Raw genomic sequence first — 26,372 nt, forward strand, 5'->3', positions numbered from 1 at the left:
CAGCACTTTGGGAGGCCGAGGCAGGTGAATCACCTGAGGGTCAGGAATTCGAGACCAGCCTGGCCAAGATGGTGAAACCCGTCTCTACTAAAAATACAAAAGATTAGCTGGGCCTGGTGGCTTCTGCCTGTAATCTCAGCTACTTGAGAGGCTGGGGCAGGAGAATCGCTTGAACCCAGAAGGCGGAGATTGCAGTGAGCCAAGATCGCGCCATTGCACTCGAGCCTAGGCAACAAGAGCGAAACTCCAGCTCAAACAAACAAACTATATATATATATGAACATGAGTGCTTAATCTGTCTATATATTTGCAACCTTTTGTCATTCTTTCTCGATCTATCTTAAGCTTCTCTTTGGCGAGTTCCTTGTGTTCTCACCTCATTTACATCATATCCCTAGTACCTAGTAAAGTTCAATTAACATCATAAAGTATTAAATAATGCTTACTAAGTGAATGGATCTCTCTGCAGCCATTACAAGAAGGAAAATAAAATTTCGTACCCATTTGAGGTGTTTAATTTTACATAGTTTGGACTCAAACATTTTAGAACTTGAAGGATGGTAAGGGAGCATCTAAGTATTTACCTTATTTTATAGGTAATTGCTGTGGTTTGGATACTCCAAAACTCATGTTGAAACCTGATCCCCAGTGTTGGGGGTGGGGCGTAGTGGAAGGTGTTTGGGTCATGGTGGCTGATTCCTCATGAATGGCTTCGTGCTCTCCATACTGTAATGACTGAGTTATCTCTCTATTAGTTCGCGTGAGAGCTGATTGTTTAATAGAGCCTGGCACCTCCCTCCCCACTCTCTCTATATCCCTCTCCTGCTATGTGATCTCTGCACCTGCAGCCTCCTCTTCGCTTTCTGTCATGAGTGGAAGCAGCCTGCACCACTCACCAGAAGCATATGCGGTCCCCATACTTCTTGTATAGCCTGCAGAACCATTAGCCAAATAAATATATTTTCTATATGAATTACCAAGTATCAGGTATTCTTTTATAGCAACAGAAACAGATTAAGACAATAGTGGTACAATAGGAAGAACATAAAGAAAATATTCTAAGAGTTCAATTACTCAGTAGAAAGGCCAAAGCATTATGTTTTTGGGTTTCCAAAGCTCTGCTTCAGTAAGTTCCAGGATTGTTCTGGGTAGTCTATTTAGTGCACATTCTTTGAATTCTCAGACACGGCTAGGTGCCTAAGCACAGGAGTTCTACAAATAATGTGTGATAAAGCATTACATGTGTATGGACAAGTACTAAGGTAATCAAGTTTTGGTGGATTCAAATCAAGTTTGGTGGATTCAAAATACTGAATCTCCTCTGTCAACTAGAAAACTTCCTTTTGGTTTTATGTACTACAGTTCAGCACAAAAAATCCATATGTCCAAAATCCTAATGTTACCAAAAAATGTGTGTTTTGAGGGTTAGGTGATTCCAGAGTGGCTGGAGTTTAGACAATAGAAGAGCAAATACCAGAAATGTCTCAAAAGGGAGGTAGGAAATAGATCACCATGCATTGCCTTCAATATGTTCAGATTTTATTCTCAAGGTAATGGGAATTCACTGAAGAGGTTTCCACTTGTAAGTGACCTGTCCAAATATGTTTTGTTTATTCTATATCAAAGTTATAGGCATACATGTTTTAAAAAACTTGTTGTAGGTGGTCACTAAAATTATTTTAGTTATTTATTGTGGTATTTACTACTAGGTTTCATAATAACATGCTTATACTATTATTCCTTGATTTTCAGCACTGTATGTAATGTAATGACTACTTACTATGGAAGATGAGCCTATTGTTCACTTACCACCACCATCATCACCACACACTAAGGGCACCCCACTGTTCTTTAGCACACGCATACTCTCCCACCCCTACAGTAGTGGCCATGGAAATCTCTTACTCAGATGGCCAGCTCCAGGGAGCACAGTTGACTGACATTCCATGCTGCCACACCTCTGGATTCACCATTTACATTGTGCTAAAATTTTGCATTCCTTAGGCTGCTCTTGGCCAATGACTAAGTATGCCAGTGGTAGCAGAAAATAGTTTTGACCTTACAGATTCTTTGAATTTATGTTGTGAATGACTAGCAGTCCTGGATCACACTTTGAGAACCACTGACCTATGCTGCATTCAATCTACCACACAGCTGAAATTCAGATATTTGTTTTAGAACAATCACTCTGACAGAACAAAGACACAGGCATACCTAGGAGATATTGCATGTTTGGTGAGAGCTGATTGTTTAACAGTGCCTGGCACCTCCCTTCCCTCTCTCTCTATCTTCCTCTCCTGCCGTGTGATCTCTGTACATGCAGGCTACTCTTCACCTTTGGTCATGTTCCAGACCAACACAATAAAGCAAATATCACAATAAAGTAGGCCATGTACATTTTTTTGGTTTCCCAATGCATATACAAGTTATGTTTGTCCTATACATTAGTCTATTAAGTATGCAACAGCATGTGTCTAAAAATGTATATACTTTAATTATAAATGCTTTATTGCTAAAAAATGTTAATGATCATCTGAGCCTTCAGTGAGTCATAATTTTTTTTGCTGTTCCAAGGTCTTGTCTTGATGTTGATGGCTGCTTACTGTTCAAGGTAGTGATTGCTTAAAGTTAGGTGGCTGTGGCAATTTTTAAAAATAAAACAACAATGAAGTTTGCAACATCAATTAACTCTTCTTCTTATGAAAGATTTCTCTGTAGCATGCAATGCTGTTTCACAGCATTCTACCCATAGAATATTTTTCAAAATTGAAGTAAATGCTCTCTCAAACTATGCTGCAGATTTATAAACTAAGTTTATATAACATTCTAAAACTTTTTGTCATTTCAACGTGTTCAGCTTCTTCACCAAAAGTAGATTTTATCTCAAGAAACCACTTTCCTTACTCTCCCATCAAAAGCAACATCTCATCTGTTCAAGTTTTTTCATGAGATTATAGCAATACAATCACATCTACAGGCTCCACTTCTAGTTCTTTTGCTATTTCCTCCACATCTGAAGTTAATTTCTCCACTGAAGGCTCAAACTTCTCAGAACCATCCATGAGGGTTGGAATCTATATCTTCTAAATTCCTGTTAATGTTGATGTTTCTACCTCCCCTCATTAATCACAAATGTTCTTAACGGCATCTAGAAGGGTGAATTCTTTACAGAAGGTTTTCAATGTACTTTGCCCCGGTCCATCAGAGGAATCAACATCTATGGCAGCTAGAGCCTTACAAAATATATCTCTTAAATAATAAGATTTGAAAGCTTAAATTACTCCTTAATCCATGAGCTAAAGAATAGATGTTGTGTTTGCAGGCATAAAAGCAACATTAATCTCCACGGACACATCCATCATAGATCTTGGGTGACCAGGTGCATAGTTAGTAAGTAGTAATATTTTGAAAGAAATCTTATTTCTGAGCCATAGATCATAAAATTGGGTTTAAAATATTTAATACACGATTCTGTAAATAGGTGTGCTTTCACCCAGGCTTCATTGTTCCATGTATAGAGCACAGGCTTAGTAGATTTAGCATAATTCTTAAAGACCCAAGGATTTCCAGAATGGCAAATTAGATTCAGCTTCAACTTAAAGTCACTAGCTACATTAGGCCATAACAAGAGATTCAGCCTGCCTTTTGAAGATTTGAAGCCAGACACTGACTTCTCCTCCCTAGCGATGAAAGTCCTTTATAGAATCTTCTATCAATATAACCCTATTTTATCTGTACTGAAAATCTGTTGTTTAGTGTCACCACCTTCATCAATTATTTTAGCTAGATCCTCTGAATAATGTACTGCAGCTTTCACATCAGGCCTTCCTGTTTTGCCTTACGGAGACAGCTTCTTTCCTTAAATCTCAAGAATCAAACTCTGCTAGCTTCAAACTTTTTCTTCTGCAGCTTCCTCGCCTTTTATAGGATTAAAGAGAGTTACGGCCTTTTTCTGAATTAGGCTTTGGCTTAAAGGAATGTTATAGCTAGTTTGATCTATCTAGATTACTAAAACTTTCTTCACATCAGCAATAAGGCTGTTTTGCCTTTTCATCATGTGTGAATTCACTACAGTAGCACTTTTAATTTTCTTCAATAACTTTTCCCTTGCACTCACAAATTGATTAACTGTTTGGTGCATGAAGCACAGCTTTCAGCCTATCACAGCTTTGACTATTTCTTCCACACTAAGTTTAATCATTTCTAGTTTCTCATTTAAAGTGAGAGATATGTTACTGTTTTTTTTCCACCAAAACACTTAGAAGCCATTTTAGAGTCATTACTTGGCCTAATTTTAATATTCTTGTCTCTCAGAGAAGAGGGAAGACTAAAAGGAGGGAAAGTGAAATGGGAGTGGTGGGTTGATGGAGCAGTCATAACACATTCATTTATTAAGTTCACTGTCTTATATGAGTGCAGTTCATGGTGCCTGCAAACAATTATAATAATAATATTAAAGATCACTGAGTACACTACTGCACACACAGGTCATTATGACAGATTTAAGAATAATGAAAAATGTTTAATATATTTCAAGAATTACTAAAACATGACACAGAGACATAGTGATCACATGCTGTTAGAAGTATGGTGCCAATAACATGTTTGATGCAGGAGTGACATAGATCTTCCATTTTTAAAAATGCAATATTTATTCTGGTTCAAAATACCTGACTAGAAACATTAGACATTTATGTTTTCCAGAAAACAAAGGACCAAATTATGAATAGACAATTATGCTACAAATAGAGCATCTAGGAGAGGAACACTAGAGTCCAGCAGAGAAGTCATGGGAAACACCTGAAGCACAGAAAAAGATGGATGTCAGTAGCCAGCTCAGCTGACATTGGCTGAAGCCTAGAGGAGCTTGCTATTGCAGGTAAACAGTAAATGAGGAAATGTTAGTAGTCCACATCACCACCATTAATAGTTGCAATCCAAACAACAGGGAGAGCTCCGCTACCCACAGAAATGCTGACTACCATTGTCAGTAATCTGGAAACCCTGTAAGAGCATTACACCAGACAGGGGATGTGTTCCTGGTCGCTCACACCCCAGACACCTAAGTGGTTGGATCAGGGCACCATTGTGAGAGCATAGCCATAATGGGACTGTATCCTGCCCTGGGGAGCCACAGCCTCCATATCTCCACATTCTGGGAGCTCTAACATATATCCCCCGGTGTAAACTCAGAGAGCTACAGTGGTACAGTGCTGGCTGAACCCAAAGGTGTCACAGGATTCTCAAGACTCTAGCCAATAGGGAGTACCACTCCCTGAGAATAGGACAGTGCAGCACACCAAAAGATGACCAAAGCACATGCTTTCCAGAGCCCAAGAGCTCTGGTGCTGTGAAAAGAGATTATTTTCCCAGCAGTGGCACAAACTTTTGCTTGGACTGGCAGGCAAACAGTATGATCCCCTCTCCCACTTGGCACTCTGTCACAGCAGTTGCTGCAACTAGAAACCCAGGTTGGTGAGTCTGAAAGTTGACCCTCTGAGGCTGGAGGAAGTGACTCTACCTCAACCATCACAGTGGCCTCTGTGCTCAGTCTCCTCCGTAGAGAGAAGTACCCCCTTTTCTTCTCTGCACACCGCTGCAGCCACAGATGCTGCTGCTGCTACCAAGGACTGGGGTGAATGAGCAAAATTGCTGCCCGCCTGAGGTTGTGAGTAGTGATAGTCCTCCCACTGGTGGCATGGCCTCTATGCTTGGGCTCACTCACAAAGAGTGGGGCCATTCCACACCTTTACATGGTGCTGTCATGCTGTCACTGCTGCTTAGAGTGGGCAAGCATGAGAACTACTTGTCCAGGGCTTTGGGTGTTCAATCTGCATTGCAACAACTGCCAAGACCAGCACATACCGCACATTACCCACTCTATCCTCCTATAACTACTACTGCCGTTGCCCACATCAAACTAGCCGCCCAGGGACCAGGGTAGCTTTTCATTCACTCAGCCCTCTCTTGCCACAACCAGCGTTTGAGGACGCCTCTTTGAGACTCAAGAACTGGCTTGGCTGGTGCTGCTAACATTGGTAACAGTGTGTACTGTCCTGGGGCCCAAGAACAGGCATACTCAACCCTCCACTGCTACCACTAGGGCCTGAAGACTGGCCGACATGGTATCCCCATCCCCAGGAAAATTTTACCATAGCCTCCATTAATAGCCACACTGTAGGCCACTGAAGAAATCACAGGTACATTGAGGTTGTTTATAGTCAAAAAACTCACATGCAGACTACACAACTGCACACACCTAGAATCAAAGCCAAAGGGGACTACTCAACTGACACTATTGGTACATTTTTGGGAAAATGTCCCCTCCCATGAAAGCAAATTCAAAAAATTGGAGGAAGCAACTATTACACCATATGTGTAGATATCAATATAAAGACAGATAAAGCAAGAAAATATGATACTAGGAAAGAAATACAATAGTTCCCCAGTAATATACCCAATAAAAACATTGTCAAAATTCCAGAAAAAAAACATTCAAAATGGTACCAAATAAGCCCAGCAAGATAAAACATAATTCCTTAAAACAATCAAAGGAATTGGAAAAACAATTCATAATATAAATTAGAAATTTACCGAAAAAGAAAATATTATTTAAATGAACCAAACAGAAATCCTAGGATTGAAGAAGTCCTTGAATAAAGAACAATATACACTCAATATCTTCAAAAATAAGCTAAATGAAGCAGAAGAAAGAATCTCATAACTTGAGCAAAGATCTTTTGAAATGACACAGTGAGACAAAAATAATGAAAAAATAAATTAACAAAGCCTTCCTGATATATGAGACACCATAATGCCATCAAAAATATGAATTATCAGTATCTTCAAAGGTAGAAAGGAAGAGAAAAATGAAGGTTTTCAAAAACATATTTAATGAAATAATAGATAATAACTTTACATGTGTAGCAAGAGATGTAGACATTGAGATACAATGGGCTCAATGATATGCAAACAGATACAATGCAAAAAGGTATTTTTTATGGAACATTACAGTCTAACTGTCTGAGGTCAACGACAAAGAGAAAATTCTAAAAATAGCAAGAGAAAAACAACTAGTCACCTATAAAGGAGCTCCAATCAGACTAACAGCAGACTTCTCAGCAGAAACCTGACATGCCAGGAGAAAATGGAATGATATATTCAAAGTGCCGAATGAAAAAAAAAAATCTGCCACCAAAGGATACTTTATTTAGATAAATTATCGCTCATAAGTAAGGGTGAAATAAAGACTTTGCCAGACATGCAAATCCTGAGGAAATTCATCACCACTAGGCTGACCTGAAAAAAAATATTTAAAGGAGTTTTAATTCTAAAAGCAAAAGGATGATGGTTACCATCGATAACATGTTAGTATAAAATTCACTAGTAAAGTAAACACACAAATTAAGAAGAGAAAAGACTCAAATGTTACCACCCCAGGACACCAGTGAACCACAAGGGCAAACAATAAGAGGAGAAAAGAAAAGAAAAAAAAAAAGAATATATGAAACAACTAGAAAATGATTATCAATATGATATGAAAAAATCTACTATATCAATAATACCCTTGAAGGTTAAATTCTCCACTTAAAAGATATAGACTAGCTGAATGGGTAACAAAAAATAATTCAACAATATGCTGCTTACAAGAAATATGCCTTACCTGTAAAGACACATAGAGACTAAAAATAAAGAAGTGGAAAAAGATATTCCATGCAAATGGAAAATAAAAGTGGACAGGAATAGCTATATTTATGTCAGATATAACAGACTATAGGTCAAAAACAGTAAAAAAAAGGCAAAGAAGATAATTATACAATGATAAAGGGATTAATCCAGCAAAAGGACATAATAATTCAATTTTTAGTCTGTATTTTGTTCAGATCTCCTCTGATTATTATTGATTTTCTTCTGTTAATTTGGGGTTTGGTTTGTTCTTGTTTTCTAGTCATTTGAGAGGCATCATTAGACTGCATACTTGAAATTTATCTTTTTATGTGTTTTTATGCTGTATCCCACAAGTTTTGGTATGTTGTGTTTCCATTTTCATTTATATTAATTTTTTAACATTTTTATCTAAATTTCTTTATTGACCAAATAATCTCTTTCAAGAGCATGTTAATTTCTATATATTTGTATAGTTTCCCAAATTCTTCTTGTTATTTATTTCTATTTTTATTTATATATATGCAGCCAGTATTGGAACATCTAGATTTAAAAAGTAAATATTACTAAATCTAAAAAAAAAGACTCCAATACAATAATAACAGGAGACTTTAATACCTCACTCTCAGCGTTTGATGCACAATCTATACAGAAAATTAACAAAGAAACATTGAAGTCAACTTGGACTTTAAGGAAAATGTACCTAACAGACATTTACAGAATGTTGTATCCAACAATTGCAGAATGCACATTTTTCTCATGAGTACATGGAACATTTTCCAAGATAGATCATATGTTATGCCACCAAATGAGTCTCAACAAATATAAAAAAAAATCAAACCTATATCAAGTATCTTCTCATTCCACAATGGAATAAACCTAGAAATCAGTAACAAGAACTTTGGAAATTATACAAATACTTAGAAATTAAACGACGTCCTCTTGAAAGAGATCATTGGGCCAATGAAGAAATTAAGATGGAAATTTTAAAAAATATATTTAACTAAATGAAAATGGAAACACAGCCTACTGAATTTGTGGGATACAGCAAAAGCAGTGCTAAAGGGAGGTTTATAACAATAAGCAAATAAAGAAAAACAGACAAATTTCAAGTAAGCAACATAATGATGTATTTCAAAGAACTAGAAAAGCAAGAACAAACCAAATCCCAAATTGACAGAAGAAATAACAAAGATCAGAGGAAACCTAAACAAAATTCAGAGTAAAGAAATACAAATAATTAATGAAAAGTTGGTTCTTTGAAAAGATAAACAAAATTGATAAACTGCTAACAATACTAATCAAGCATACCCAAATAACAAAATCAACAATGAAAAAGTAGATGTTACAGCTAATACTACATAAATACAAAAGAACATCGGAGTCTATTAGGAACAACTATAAACTGACAAAGTAAAAAACTGAGAGTAAATGAATAAATTTCTTGAAAGAAACAACCTACCAAGATTGGATCGGAAAAAAGAAAAAACAAGAAAATGTGAGCAGACCAATAATGAGTAATGAAATTATATTAGTAACAGAAAATCTCCCCTCTCCCCAGAAAAGTCCAGGATTAGATGAGTTCACTGTTGAATTTTACCAAACATATGAAGAAAAACTAATAATATCAATTCTACTCAAACTATTCCTAAAAATTGAAGAGGAGGATATTCTCTCTAACTTACTCCATTAGGCCATCACTACCCTGATACCAAAAGCAAATCAAGACACCACAAAAAAGAAAACCACAGGCTAATATCCCTGATGAACATAAAAGTAAAAATACTCAACAAATACTAGCTAACTGAATCAAACTGCACATCAATAAAAAGTACATCATGATCAAGTGGGATTTATTTCAGAGATGCAAGTATGGTTCAACAGGTGCAAATCAATAAACACGATACATTACATCAACAGATTGAACAAAAAAATATGATCCTCTTAGTAGACAAAGAAAAAACATTTGACACAATTTAACAACCTTTCATGGTAAACTCTTTCAACAATTAGACCAAGAATAACCATATTTCAAAATAATAAAGGACATATATGACAAAGCTACAAGTAACATTGTATTAGGATAAAGTTGAAAGCAATTCCTCTAACAACTGGAATAAGAGAAGAATGCCCACTTTCACCACTGCTATTTAACATAGTGCTAGAAGTGCTAGCTAGAAGAAATCAGGCCAAAAAAAAAATGCAAGGCTTTTAGGGCTCTTTTTTAGTTTTATATGAATTTTAGAATGTTTTTTTCTGATTCTGTGAAAAATGATGTTGGTATTTTGATAGGAATTGCATTGAATTTGTAGATTGCTTTGGGCAGTATGGTCATCTTCACAGTATTGATTCTTTCAACCCATGAGCATGTGATGCATTTCCATTTGTTTGTATCATCTATGATTACTTTCAGCAGTGTTTTGTAGTTGTCCTTGTAGAGAGCTTTCACATCTTTGGTTAATAATTTTCCTAGGCAGTTTTTTTGCAACGTTTGTAAAAGGAAATTAGTTATTGATTTGGCCTAAGCAAAAAGAACAAATCCAGAGGCAATCACATTACCTGACTTCAAATTATGCCACATGGCTACAGTTATCAAAGCACCACAGTACTGGTATAAAAATAGACATAAAGACCAATGGAGCAGAATAGAGAACTCAGAAACAAAGTCAAATACTTACAAACAACTAATCTTCAATAAGTCATTCAAAAACATAAATTGAAGAATGGACACCCTATTTAATAAATGGTGCTGGGGAAACTAGATAATTACATGTAGAAAAATAAAACTGTATCCCTATCTCTCACCTTATACAGAAATCAACTTAAGATGGATCAATGACTTAAACCATAAAAATTCTGGAAGATTACCTAGGAAAAACTTTTCTAGACATTGGCCTAGGCCAAGAATTTATGATTAAGACCCCAAAAGCAAATGCAATAGAAATAAATAAGTGGGACCTAATTAAACTAAAAAGCTTCTGCACAGCCAAAGAAATAATCAGCTGAGTGAACAGACAACCCACAAAGTGGGAGAAAATCTTTGCAAACTATGCATCCAACAAAGGTCTAATATCCAGAACCTACAAGGAACTCAAAGAAATCAGCAAGAAAAAAACAAGTAATCCCATAAAAAACTGGGCAGATTACATAAATAGAAATTTTTCAAAAAAAGATATACAAATGACCAACAAACAAATGAAAAAATGCTCAACATCACTAATTATTAGGGAATGCATATTAAAACCACAATAAATACCACCTTACCCCAGCCAGAATGGCTATTACTTAAAGAGTCAAAAACAATAGATGCTGGCATGGATGGGAGGAAAAGGGAATGCTTATACAATGCTGGTGGGAATGTAAATTAGGACAACCTTCATGGGAAAAAGTATGGAGATTTATCAAAAAACTAAAAGTAGATATACCATTCTGTCTAGCAATCCCCCTACTGGGTATCTACCCAAAGGGAAAGAAGTCATCATATCCAAAAGACATCTGTAGTTTATGTTTATTGCAGCACAATAAACAATTGCAAAGACATGGAACCAACCTAAATGCCCATCAACAAATGAGTGGATAAAAATGTCATATATATATACCATAGAATACTACTCAACAATAACAAAGAATGAAATAATGTTTTTTGCAGCAACTTAGATGGAGCTGGAGCTCATTACTCTATGTGAAGCAACTCAAAAATGAAAAATCAAATACTGTATGTTCTCACTTACAAGTGGAAATTAAACTATGGGTATGCAAGGGCAGACAGATTGCTATAATGGACTATGGAGACTCAGAAGGAAGAGTCAGAAGGGGTAAGTGATAGAAAATTACATATTGTATACAGTATGCACTACTTGGGTGATAAGTGCACTAAAATCTCAGACTTCATCATAATACAATTCATCCATGTAACCAAAAGCCACTTGTACCCCCAAAGCTATTGAGATAATAAAATTAGAAAATGTAAAAATAAAAAAAAATTAAATACATGGCTAGTTTCTATGTGCTAAAAAAAGAAACGAAACACTTCCAAATTGGAAAAAAAGGAAATAAAACTGTCCATCTTTGCAAACAACATGATAGTATGTCTACACAAATGTAAAGACTCTACCAAGAAACTTTTAGAAGTGATAAATACAGTGAAGTTTTAGGATACAAAATTAACATTAAAACACAGGAGCATTTCCATATAGCAATAATGAAATATCCAAAAAAGAAATCAAGAAGGAAATTTTATTTACAATGCTAAAGAAAATAAAGTACCCAGGAATAAATTTAACAATGAAGGTGGTGTGTTCTCTATAAGGAAAACTACAAAATACTGATGAAAGAAATTGAAGAGGACACAAACAAATTGATAAACATCCCATGTTTGTGTATCAAAATTGATATCATTAAAATTACCATACTACCCAAGACAATCTACAGATTCAATACAATCCATATCAAAATACTAAAATCATTTTTCACAGAAATGGAAAAAAATCCTAAAACTTATATGGGAAAACAAGCCAGAATAGTCAAGCAATCCTAAGCATAAAGAACAAAATTGGAGGCATCACAGTACCTGACTTAAAAACAGATTACAAAAATATAATAACCAAAAGAGCATGATATTGGTATAAAAATAGATACAGACCAATGAAACAGAATAGACAACAGAGAAATAAATCCACATATTTACAGGCAACTGATCTTTGACAAAGCTGCCAAGAACATACACTGGGGAAGGAAAACCTTCTTCCATAAATGGTGCTGGAAAAATTGGATAACCAGATACAGAAGAATGAAACTGGACCCCATCTCTCACCATATACAAAAGTAATCTCAAAATGGACTAAAGACTTAAATGTAAAAGTCAAAACTATAGCAGTAGAAAACATAGGGAATATGCTTCAGGAATTGGTCTAGGCAAAATTTTTATAACTAAGACCTCAAAAGAACAGGTAACAAAAATAAAAACAAATGGGACTATATTACACAGAAAAGCTTTGGTTGAGCAGAATAAATTATCATCAGAGTGAGGAGACAACCTCTTAAGTAGGAGAAAATGTTTTCAAATTACTTATCCAACAAGGGACTCAACAACTAAACAATAAAACAAATGCATCAATTAAAATGGCTATGTGTCACGCATAGACATTTCTCAAAGGAAGACATGAAAATGGCCAACAGGCATATGAAAAATGCTCAACATCATTAATCACCATGGAAATGCAAATCAAAATCCCAACAAAGTATCATCTCACACCAGTTAGAATGAGTATTACTAAAAAGGCAAAAAAGAAAAAAAAAAAAGCAGCTGCTGGTGAGGATGCCGAATAAAGGGAACTCTTACACACTCTTGGTGTGACTGTAAATTAGTACAACCAGTATGGAAAACAGTATGAAGATTTCTCAAACAGTTAAAAAGAGAGCTACTATATGACCCAACATAGTCAGTACTGAGTATCTATTCAAAGGAATGGAAACCAATGTATCAAAGAGATACCTGCACTCACAGGTTTATGATAGCATTATTCACAATAATAAAGGTATGAAATCAAGCTTAGTGTTTACCAATGCTATTTAGCCATAAACAAGAATGAAGCCTTGTCATTTTCAGCAACATGAATCGAACTGAAGGTCATTATGTTAAGTGAAATAAACCAGACACAGAGTGACAAATAATGTATGTTCTCACTCTTATGTGGGAGGTAAAAAAACAACCTCATGGACATAGAGAATTGAATGATACTTATCAGAGACTGGGAAGGGTTAATGGAGGGAAGGGTAGATGAAGAGAGGTTAGCTACGGGTACAAAAGTGCAGTTAGATAGAAGAAATAAATTGTAATGTTTGATAGCAGGTTAGGATAACTATAGTTAGCAACAGTATTATGTATATTTTAAAGTAACCAGAAGAGGGGACTTTAAATAATACAAACACAGAAAAATGATAAACACTAAAGGTGATAGATATTCCAAGTACCCTGACTTGATCATTACACATACTGTACATGTAACAAAAACTCACATGTAGCCCATAAATATGTAAAATATTATATATATATACCAATAAAAGATTTAAAAATGCAATATCTGTGAGGTACAGTAAAATGAAGTGCAATAAAACTAGATATTCCTGCAATAGTTTGGAGGTGGAAAAAATTAATGACAGAGAGACAAGTTAGAAGGCTTAAAAAAAAGACTGGGAAAAAGAAGTTAGAACTACGGCAGTGACAATGAAGGTAGACAGGGGCGAGAAGAATAATACACATTTGGGAGTGTGATTGATAAGAACTGATAACTTACTAAATATGGCGAAAGAGATGAAATTGTCAAAGATGACTCAGAGTTTTTTGCATTGAAGAGGAATAAATTGCATTGTGATGATTCCTAAAAGACGTTTTTCTCTCACTGAATGTAAACAACTTGTTAACAGGAATGTGTCATTTTGTACTTGTTACTTTCCTTATCTGTGAAACAGAAAATATTATCTACAATGAAGGTTATCTGCTATGAAGGTTACAAAAAATGTCAAGGTAAAGCATTTCCTTTATTGTTCAATAAAATTTAGCAATAATTATTATAATTGTCCACTTCTCTGCCTTTTCCAATATTTTGGTCTGAGGAAGACTGGTTACTTTTTGGGACCAGGGCTCCTGTGTTGCAAAACTCTAGGATCATCAGTCACATCACAGTGTATAGGAGAAGTGCCCTTGTAGTTGTTCTATGCCACAGTATGAGCCGCCAAATGCAGTGAACCTGCATAGGTCACTTCATATCATGCATCTGGCTTCAGGGCAGCAGCAGTTGCTGAGCAGGCTCCAAATGCTCTGCCCTGAGTGACTTTAGTTATATAAAATTTATTCCTGAACTCAAACACCTGGGAAGAAAATTCCTTACATATTTTTAATGCAGGCATATTCTCTTGGTACCAAAAGGCAATTTTACAACAAAATGAACACTACTACTTCTCCACAAAGTACTTTTTATCTGACTGTGTATTATGAATCGTTATAAGGCATAGCTCTGAAATACATTGAGTGAATAAGAGTCTTATTGAATAAAGTCTTGATTAGAAAAATGTGTAATATTATTACATATGTTTAGAATCTGATAAGAACATACTATGAGCCAGTGTCTTTTTAGTGCTACATTATTTACTGATGGTAAATTTATGGAGACATTAATTCAGATTGCTGGAACAAGATGGGGAACTCCAATTCCAGGAACCTTATCAAAATCTCTTTGCTTGATTATATCGAGCATTTCAGAAATTATCTACTGTCATCAGTGCAGAACTTGTAAGTGAGGATGTCTTTTTAAAATTCCAATAATTTAATGATGGAATGGGCTTCCATGCATAGCTGCAAACTCCTTATACCTGGAAATATTCAAATATTATATGATATCGTCTCGGGGATGCTATAATGATGATTCGTGAATTTTAGAGTGGAATGGAGATGTCCTCTAGGTTACCTTCTAAATCCAGAATTTTATTCTTTAATTAGAGAAAGTTAAGAAATATAAAAAATGATTAATATGTCACTTCTACCTGTATTTTCTCCGTTTGTAATTTTATCTGTTTTCTAGGCTTTAAATGCTTAATAAATGCTAGTGATTCCCAGATCTGCAAGTCTAACCCTTATCTATTATCAGAACTCTAGGCTCTAAGATCCATCTTCCTATTTGACATTTCTCCTGGAATACCTACTATATACCTTACATTTAATATGGCTAGAACAAAAGTATTGATTTCAACTCTCTTATCCTGCCCCTTTATGTGACTTATAAAAATGGAATCCTGTTTTTAAGATACGATTATTATAATTATAAGAAAAGTATGATATACACATAGTATTAAAATAGGACACTTTTCTGCAATCTGTAAAATGTTTCCCAAACAAATGTCAAAACATGCAATGCCTAAGTTGAGAATGGTGCTTCTCTAGGGACGTGCAGGGGACAAACTGAATAACCAAAGTAGCAGGACTTTTACTTCCATTAATTTCTCTTTCTGTCTTTCCCATCTCAATAAATGCAACTAGATTTCAATCTACTGGTAAAGTAAAAAAAAAAACAAAAAACTTTGATTCCTTTTTTTTTTCTTACTCTCCATATCCAGTTTATCTGTAAATTCTGTTAATTCTACATCCAAAATATATACTAAAATTCTAATTGCTTTCCTCCCTATTATCTCTCTAGTCTAAGCCATTATTATAGCTCTCTCTACCATATCCTGTTATGTAGTCTCTTTGCTTCTTCTCCTATAAGCCGCTCTCCATAGAGCAACAAGAAATAAATTTAAAACAAAATAATCATAAATTAGATCATTTCATGCCCAAGCTTACCAGGCCTGTGTCCAAAAGAAATCTTTTCTTCTACCTTCTTAGCTTTGTACTTTGGAGCCTGCAAAGTAAGCTGACAAAAGACAGACCAGCAAGAGAAAAAACAGGTTTAATCCTGTACTATGTATGAGATTTCACAGAAAAATGTGACTCAAGGAAGCATTTAGAATTTGGGGCTTTTCATACCACCTTAATAGGAAAAGTGGAAGGAGAGAAGGGCATTTACAGAAAAATAAATGACTTCTTAATAGGTGAAATAGGGGAGGTATAGTGCACTTGTGGAAAAACAATTTTTAGGAAAAACAAAGGGGTCTTAGGAGAATAGATGGAAAATATGACCGTTTTATCATATCTGTTTGGGTGTCATGTAAAGTTATATAAAATTCTGAATAACTCATCTCTGGTGATAAGTCAGTCTTCCTTGGTTGCCGCAAGGGTGGAGATTTATGACAATTGGGTTCTTTTGCATTCTTTTGGGAGGCTCTGCTTTTAGACAGATCAAAATTGTTATGCATTCACCTTTCTTAAGCTCAAGATAATTTTATGCTACACTGGTCTACTTTGGACTTCTTTGCCTGCTACATCATAATCTACATGGGGAAACATTCATAGAAATATTAGGTGAATTGTATCCCTAGGAATTGGGTAACACAATGGCCATTTAAATCCTTTGTTTTCTTCCCTTTATTATGGAATAAAAACCAAATTACATACCTTGGCCCCATGATCTGGCCTCTGTCTTCTTCTTCAACTTCATCTTGAACCACTTTTCCATTAACCCCTTTGCTTTAGGAATACCAATGCTCTTTTTAAAAAAATATACTATCTAAGTTCCCATATTATACTCTTTGAACTACCTGTTCCCACTTTCTGGACTGGTCGTCTCCCTGATGTCACACTGCTGGACCTCAGTATCATTTAGATTTTAGATACATATCACCTCCTCAAATGGTCCTTCACTAACTCTTAGGGTTCCATTCGCTCTATTGTATCATTTACCATCATTTTTTACACATAAGTTGTTTCTGTTTAATTTTTAATATTTATTTCTTATTTGTTTCTCACTGCTTGATCTCTTGTACAAGTGTCAGCTACTGAAAACCAATCACCAGCACCTAGAACAGTAACTGATACACAGTAGGAACATCATAGCTATTTATACAACAAGAAGATAATGCAATGAAGTTCATTTATTAGAGTCTTACGTTCAATTAATAGGTTTTTGAAATCCCTCCCTTTTGGTCATTTCATCTAATGTCTTCTTTCTCCTACCTTTTTTATTTACTATTCTTATATATATATTTTTTTCACCTCCAACAATCTGTTACTATTTCTTATTGTCTCTTTCACTTCTGTACCTTACCCTTCCCTTTCTCTTGCTCTCCACCCTTAACTAGTAATGCCTGTATTATATTTTTAATGTATGTTGGTCTCTTTAAACCAAGTTTAGTATAAGAGACTAGTATTCAGGGCTTTCTTTTTTTTTTTTTTTTTTGAAACGGAGTCTTGCTCTGTGGCCCAGGCTGGAGGTAATCTCAGCTCACTGTAAGCTCCGCCTCTGGGGTTCACGCCATTCTCCTGCCTCAGCCTCCCAAGTAGCTGGGACTACAGCACCCACCACCACACTCGCCTAATTTTTTGTATTTTTAGTAGAGACAGGGTTTCACCGTGTTAGCCAGGGTGGTCTCCATCTCCTGACCTCATGACCTGCCCTCCTCGGCCTCCCAAAATACTGGGATTACAGGTGTGAGCCACCGCGCCCAGCCGTATTCAGGGCCTCCTGTGCTTAAAACACTGCTTCTACAGATTTGGGAGATGTAATGATGAATAAAATACAAGTCCTGCCCTTAGTAGTTAGTATCTAATAGAAGAGGCAAACTATAAATACAGTAAGTGAGCTTTAAAGAGAAAAATGGTGTGGAAAAATTACTGAGTGTGGGCTGAATGTAACTAACTTATGAAAGCTGAAACACTGTTGTTACAAGTCTGCTTTTTGAAATATTTTATATTATTGGTATGGTTGTTCTCTGGGGATGACATAGCAAGTTGAGTGAAAGAGAAATAGGAAGTGGGACTCCATTCCGGACCAGACTGAGAAACAGGGAAGAATCCGAAGCACCTCTCCATAAGACATGCCCACCAGAGTTATGAGTTTACCCCTTCCCTGGCAATGACCCAGAAGTTACCACCCCTTTTCTAGACATTTCTGAATAACCTACACCTTAATTTTCATGTAATTAAAATTGATATAAAAGCTGCCTCAGAACTGCCCTGAACTGCTACTCTAGATAAACTGCTTGTGAGGTAGTCCTGCTCTGCAGGAGGAGTCATGGAGCTCTAACACTGCTACTTCAATAAAGCTGTTTCCTTCTACCACCAGCTCACCCTTGAATTCCTTCTTGGAAGAAGCCAAGAACCAATTATTTTTAAAAGGTTTTTCCAGAATACACCACCATTTCTTTAAGATCTGAAGACAAAGAATGGTGATTCGATAGTAAAAATTATCTCTTACTGGGATCATGGGTTATGTACATATTTGGTTGTGATGCCCGGGCAATCCTTACATTATGGCGTGTCCCTTTTTGTTATCTTACAACCAAAGATCTTGAGAGAAACTAAGAAAATTGTTTCTTTGAAGTCAGCTTCACTATGTGGCTTTATTACGTGAGTTGAGGTAGAATAATGCAGTAAAGTAATAATGTGTTTCTCAAAATAGAAAGTTTTTCATTAATTTTATAATTACTAGAGCAGGTATTTCTTTGAAGAAGCTGACCTACCAATTATACATTAACTTTTTTGGTAGATTAATCATTACTTTCCTCATGATTTTGGATTTTCTTCTTTGCTTTTCATAAAAAAGCAGCTGCAGTGTGTGGCTAATTTTTCTTTGAGCAAAAAGAAAATGTCTCCAGCTCAATAGGTGTTTAATGTCAGATATGATTTTTTTATTTTGTAATTTAAAATGGTTTTGCAGGTTTAAGCTTCATCAGGCAGGGAAGATATGACAAGTTTTTGAATTTAGCCTCATTCTTGAAGATAAAATAAAATTTATTTTATTCAGTGTTTGATGTTTACCCTGCTACATACACTCTGCCAGTCTAGATTGAGTGCTAAAAGAAAATATAAAACCTTTTTGCATGCAGATCTATTTGAAGGCTCCCTGGAGATGAGGCTGTTTTAGTTTTTTTTTAGATGATATCATCTTGTCACAATGACAAAGCAACCGGGAAACTACAAACTTAGAGTGTTATTTTTATTTGTTTTAAAAACACAGCTATGACCCTCATGTCTTCAGTCATCTGTTCCTAATGTAATTTTTAAAATTAAACGTTAATATAAATGAAATAGCTAAAAATTGACATTACCCTAACAAAGGAAACAAAGTTAAGTGACTTGTTTCTGTAGAACAAATACTTTACTTTCCCTTGAACCTGCAAATTAGAAGAAAATTAAATATTCCACATATATTTGAAGATTAGATATATCTAAATATAAAAGTTCAGAGATTTTACTGTTTTTCATAAATAACTGTTCCTGTGCACATGTGGAGTAGACATTCACCTAAATGGTGTAGATAAAGGAACACCACGCAAGTATAGTCACACATCACTTAATAGTGGGGATACTTTCTGGGAAATGTGTCATTAGAGAATTTTCTCATTGTGTGAACATTATAGAGCGTACTTATACAAACCTAGATGGTATAGCCTACTACACCCCTAGGCTCGCTGGTATAGCCTAAGGCTCCTAGGCTATAAACACATACAGCATGCTACTGTACTAAATACTGTAGGTCATGGTAACACAATGGTATGTATTTGTATCTAAATATAGAATGGGTCCAGTGATTAGTCCAGTCATTTCTCTGCATTAAATAAAAGTAGGTGCACTGTCTCTAGAAAGTCATTATCTAAATTACATTGTTACCTGGCAGGGTATGATTTCTTTGTCATTGCTCTAGGACATTAACATGAGCTGGATTTTTGTTTTATTTTATTTTAACCTAGAGTAAGACATTCTTACCTCTGCAGGATCAAAGAGTCTCGCTTGGAGGAGAAAACAATAGTAGAGGGAAATTTAGATGAGGGTCATAAAAAGTTTTCAAATTAAAATTTAGTGTCCAGAATATAGCACTGGGGAAAGTAGCACATCTCCGTAGTAAAGACAACTTCTGGTGTGCCCTGCCTCTCTTAAAGTGGAAAAGAAGCTCATGTAACCAGGTATGAGAATGAAGGTCAAAAGTGAGAAAGGACAGTATCAAATCCTACATAAATCAGTCTCAGAGAATGTTGACTTGAGTGAACATCAACATGAGATAATGTTTAAGAAAAGGCAGAAGAAATAGGTATGTATATGGACTAGAATATTGTGGTAGGGGGAGTGGCATCTAAAGGGCAAGAAGTCTAAGGGCAAACTTTCCTAATTTCCTTAGGTTTATTGCTGCATCCACAGTCTATAGGTGAATAATGAGGATATGTTGATTTCAACCTTCCTGAGGGCAGAAGCTATAGTGTAGGTCTATAGAATCTTCCATAAAACCTTGAATAGCTCTAGGCATAATGATGGCTTATTAATTAATTGTACAAAATAAAGTTATACTTAGGAGACCCATCAGTTTGTTAGTAGGGCAGAAATACATGTTTCTCTCTTTTTTCATTTTACTTGCTAGACTATTTTTAGAGCAGCTTTAGATTTATAGAAAAATGGAGCAGAGAGTATCTGTATACCTCCCCATTCCCTGACTTGCACAATTCCATTATTGATATTTTACATTAGTATGGCACATTTTTTGATTAATGAATTAACTAAATTCCATATTTTATTCAGATTTCCTTAGTGTTTACCTAATGGCCTTTTTGTACTTCAAGATTCCATTCAGGATACCACATTAGCTTTGATTGTCATGTATCCTTAGGTTACTCTTGGCTTTAACGTTGTCTCAGACTTTATTTTTTATTACTTTGATAGGAGCACTGGTAACAGACTCTCTTCTTTTTTTTGAGACAGTCTCGCTCTGTCGCCCAGGCTGGAGTGCAGTGGTGCGGTCTCGGCTCACTTCAAGCTTCGCCTCCCGGGTTCACGCCATTCTCCTGCCTCAGCCTCCCGCATAGCTGGGACTACAGGCGCCTGCCACCACGCCCGGCTAATTTTTTTGTATTTTTTTAGTAGAGACGGGGTTTCACCTTGTTAGCCAGGATGGTCTGGATATCCTGACCTCGTGATCCGCCCGTCTCGGCCTCGCAAAGTGCTGGGATTACAGGCACCGCGCCCGGCCCAGACTCTCTTCTTGATAAAACTTCAGTCAGGCTCTGCTGAGCTTTCTTCTGGACTAGGCCTCAACCTTGGCCCCCATCCTGGCCAGGCTTGCATAGCCTAGTTTTAGCAAAAATACTCCTAAGTTGGTTTGGAAATATTTCCCACTCTTGATATTTATCACACTGCCCTGCATTCAGCAATAATCTTAAATTGGTTTAGCAAAAAATATCTTTTTTCCTATTGTCTTTTGTGGTATTTTTTCATCCTTTGACCCCTTAACTGTTCACTGACTATAACTTCCCACATATCTAAGCTATATGCAGAGCTGAAATCAATCCCTCTCCCTTACCGTGATGATCTTAACACCTATTGCAATAGTCCCGAATACATTCTTCCTTATGGTTTTAAAAAGTGTCGTAGTTAACTTATTTGGCTAATAGATGCCAGATAGCTGGTAAACATTATTTCTGGCCATGTCTATAAAGGTATTTCTGGAAGACATTATCATTTGAATCAGTACACTATGTAAAAAAAAAAAAAAAAATTACCCTCACCAATGTGAGCAGGCCTCATTCAATTCAATGAGGGCCTACAAAGAACAACAACAACAACAAAAATGGAGATAGGTCAAATTTACTGTTCAGGAGCTGGGATATCCATCTTCTTCTGCCTATGGATATCAGTGCCCTGGTTCTCAGGCATTCCCACTCAGACTGAAGGTACACTATGAGCTCTCTTGGTTTTCAGGCCTTTGGACTTGAATTGGAATTATACCATTGGCTTTCCTAGGCCTCCAGACTGCAGATGGCAGATCACAGGATTTCTTATCCCCCATAAACACATGACCCAATCTTTCAGAATAAATATCTTTCTACACATCTCTCTTTATATCCTATTGGTTCTGCTTCTCTGGAGAACTCTAGTACAAATATTTGCATATATTTTTCCTTACCACTGGTCAAGATGTTCCCCTATTAGAATATGCCTGATGTTTTATTCCCCATGATTCTATTTTCATGATTAGATTGATGATATGGGTTTAGGAGAGAAAGATCACAGAGACAAAGTGGAATTTTTCTCATATTATATCTAGGTATATACTTGATTTATGAGTAAGTATGTTGATCTTGATTATCTAGCTGAAGTATTAGTTTTAAGGTTTCTCCACTTTACAAGTAATTTTATTTCCTTAAGATATAGTACACTCTAGAGGAAAGTAACTATATGCAGTCCACATTTAAGGAATGGGAAGTTATCTTCTACTTCCTTTAGAGTGCAGTGTTTACGTAAATCATCTGGATTCCAAGATGGAAGATTTGCCTCTTTCCCCAAATTTTAATTTTTTCAATAATTCATTTATTTCTGTTTGAACTCATAGGTATTTATTTTAGACTTTGTATTATACTACAGTACTATTTTAGTTATTCTATTGATTAAATTGTGCCAGGTTTGGCTACTTAGAGCTTTGTCATTTGACTTCTGTATCCCTTTGACATAACTCCATCAATGTTACTTTGTTTTTGAACACGCCCATATTTTCTGGCACTACTAGAATCTTCAGGCTCATCTTCTATATTTCCTACTGCAATCCTAGTATCAGCCATTTTTCAAAGAAGTCCTGCATCTTTGAAGAGAGAATGGAACCAAGAGCTAGGCCCTAGCTGTCTTGTTGCTACTAGGATTATATCTTTTAGGCACTCTGCTGACAGAGCAAAGAACTATTTATGTGTATACTAACCTATTTATATACGCATATGTATAAATATGTCTCTATTTTACCATCTGTCTCTACATTTAGTTAAACATGTTTATTTCCTGATGCATCCAACTCTAATGCATTACCATATGGATTATTTCAGCCTGTTCTTGTTTTCCCATAACTTTCCAGTACAAAAGCACAACCTGACTCCCACCATCTGCTACACATTTATGTAATTGTTCAATTTTAATATACATATATAGCAGTATCAGAATTGTTGACTGACACCCTGATATAGTTTTAATGTGTTCTCACCAAATCTCATGTTAAATTGTAATCTCCAGTGTTGGAGGTGGGCCTGGTTGGAGGCGATTACATCATGGGGGCAGGTTTCTTGTGAATGGTTTAGCATCATCCACCTTGGTATTGTCTTGGTATAGTGAGTTCTCATGACATCTGCTGGTATAAAGTGTGTAGCACCTCCCCCTTCTCTCTCTTGCTCCTGCTCCCACCATGTAGGATGCCTCATACTCCCTTCACATTCTGCTTATGATTGTAAGTTCCCTGAAGCTTCCCCAGAAGCTGATGTTGCTATGCTTCTTGTACAGCCTGCAAAACTATGAGCCAACTAAACCTCTTTTCCTTATAAATTACCCAGTCTCAGGTATTTCTTTATAGCAATGTGAGGAAAAAACTGATACAGAATATTGGTACCAAGAGTGGTATATTACTATAAAGGTACCTAAAAATGTGGAAGCTACTTTGGAACTGGGTAACAGGTAGAGGTTGAAAGAGTGTGTAGAGCTCAGAAGAAGACAGGAAGATGAGGGAAAGTGTGGAACTTCCTAGAGACTTGTCGAATGGCTTTGAACAAAATGCTGATAGTGATAGGGGCAATAAAGACCACACTGAGGTGGTCTCAGATGAAGATGAGAAACTTATTAGGAACTGGAGCAAAGGTCACATTCGTTATGCTTTAGCAAAGAACATGGAGGCATTGTGCCCCATGCCCTAGGGATTTTTGGAACTTGTGAGTGATTATTTAGGGTATCTGGTGGAAGAAATTCCTTAGTAGCAAAGTGGTCAAGATGTTCTCTGGCTGATTCTATCAGCCTATGTTCATATGTATGAACAAAGAAATGACCTGAAACTGGAACTTATATTTAAAAGGGAAGCAGAGTGTAAGTTTAAAAAAATTTCAGCTTGGACGTCTAGTAGAAAAGAAAAACTCATTTTCAGGGAAGCATTTCAGGCAGGCTTCAGAAATTCATATAGGTAAAATGGAGGCCAGTGCTAATAGCCAATACAAAAAAAAAAAGGCCTTCAAGGCATTTTAGAGATCTTCACGGCAGCCTCTCCCATCACAAGCCCCAGGGTCTAGGAGAAAATAATGGTTTTGTAGACCAGGCCATGGGCCCTGCTACCCTGCACAGTCTCAGGACACTGATCCCTGCATCCTAGCCACTCCAGCTCCAGCTGTGGCTCAAAGGGGCCAAGGTACAGCTCAAGATACTACTTCAGAGGGTGCAAGCCATAATCCTTGGCAGCTTCCATGTGGTGTTAATCCTGTGGTGCACAGAGTGCAAGAGTTGAGGCTTGGGAGCCTCTGCCTAGATTTCAGAACATGTATTGAAAAGCCTGGATGTCCAGGCAGAAGCCTGTTTCAGGGGCAGGGCCCTCATGGAGAACATCTACTAGGAAATTGTTGAGGGGAAATGTGGGGTTGGAGTTCCCACACAGAGTTTCTACTTGGGCACTCCCTAGTGGAGCTGTGAGAAAAGGGTCACCATCTTCCAGAACCCAGAATGGTAGAGCCACTGAAAGGTGCACCATGCACCTGGACAAGCCACAGGAATTCAACATCAGCCCATGAGAGCAGCCATGAGGAATGAACCCTGAAAAGCCAAGGGAGCAGACCTGTCCAAGACTGTGGGAGCCAACCCCTTGCATCAGAGTGGCCCGGAGATGAAACATGGGTTCAAAGGAGATAATTTTGGAACTTTAAAATTTAATGGCTGCCCTGCTGGGTTTTGGACTTGCATAGGGCCTGAAGTACCCCCCCCTTTTTTTTTTTGGCTGATTTCTCATTTTTTGAATGAAAGTATTTACCCTGTGCCTATACCTCCATTGTATCTTGGAAGTAACTAACATTTCTTTATTGTACAAGCTCATAGTTGGAAGGGACTTCTAACCTTGTCTTAAATGAGAACTTGGACTTTAGAATTTTGAGTTAGTTCTGGAGTGAGTTAAGACTTTGGGAGACTGTTGGGAAGGCATGATTGTAGTTTGCAGTCTGAGAAGGAAACAAGATTTGGAGGGCAAAAGGCAGAACATTATGGTTTGAATCAGTGTCCCTACCAAATATTATATTGAATTGTAATCCCCATTGTTGGAGGTGGGACTGGTGGGAGGTGATTAGAACATGGGGGCAGATTTCTCAAGAATGGCTTAGCACCATCCCCCTTAGTATTGTCTTAGTGATACTGAGTGAGTCATCCTGATATCTGGCTGTTTAGAAGTATGTAGCACCCCCTACTCCTTGCTCCGGCTCCCGTGATGTGAGATGTCTTGCTTACCCTTTGCCTTCCACCATGGTTATAAGTTCCCTGAGGCCTCCCCAGAAGCTGATTTTGCTATGCTTTCTGTACAGCCTGCAGAACCATGAGCAAACTAAACTATATATATATACACACACATATATATTTGTAATTTATATATATATAATTGTATATATAATTGTAAGGTCTCTGATATATGTTATATATATACACATATATATTATATATATAAATACACACACACACACACACACACATATATATATATACACCCATTACCCAGTGGCAGGTATTTCTTTTTAGCAATATGAGAATGGACTAATACACAATCCTATGAATATTAACATGGTTAACAAGAGTACAGTACTTACGGGCAAGTCCTTTTTCTTATTTAGCTTTGCATTCTCTATTCATTTTCTAAGTAACTTAGGTCAGTACCTTATTCCTCTACCCTCTTCAATGAGGCTGTTTCAGACATTGATAATACAGTTAGATCTTGTTACAGTCTGCATTCTTTCCCGGATCTTCTGACCTTCTTAATTATTTTTATATATGCATACATTTAAGGTTTACTCTATGTAGTGTGAAGTTCAATGGGTTTGACAAAGACATAATGGCATGTGTCCACTATTACAGTATCACACTAATTAATTTCACTGCTCTAAAATTTTGCTTTTTTACACCTTTGCCTTCTCTACCTTCCTCACAAAACCCCTGCCAACCATAAACCTTTTTACTGTCTTTATAGTTTTGCTTTTTAAAAAATGTCATATAATTGGAATTTTAAAGTATACAGCATTTTCAGACTGACTTATTTTATCATATACTATCCTTTTAAGATCTATCCATGTCTTTTGAT

This window comes from Pan paniscus, chromosome X (genome assembly GCF_029289425.2).
Source record: "Pan paniscus chromosome X, NHGRI_mPanPan1-v2.0_pri, whole genome shotgun sequence".
Lineage (NCBI taxonomy): Eukaryota > Metazoa > Chordata > Mammalia > Primates > Hominidae > Pan > Pan paniscus.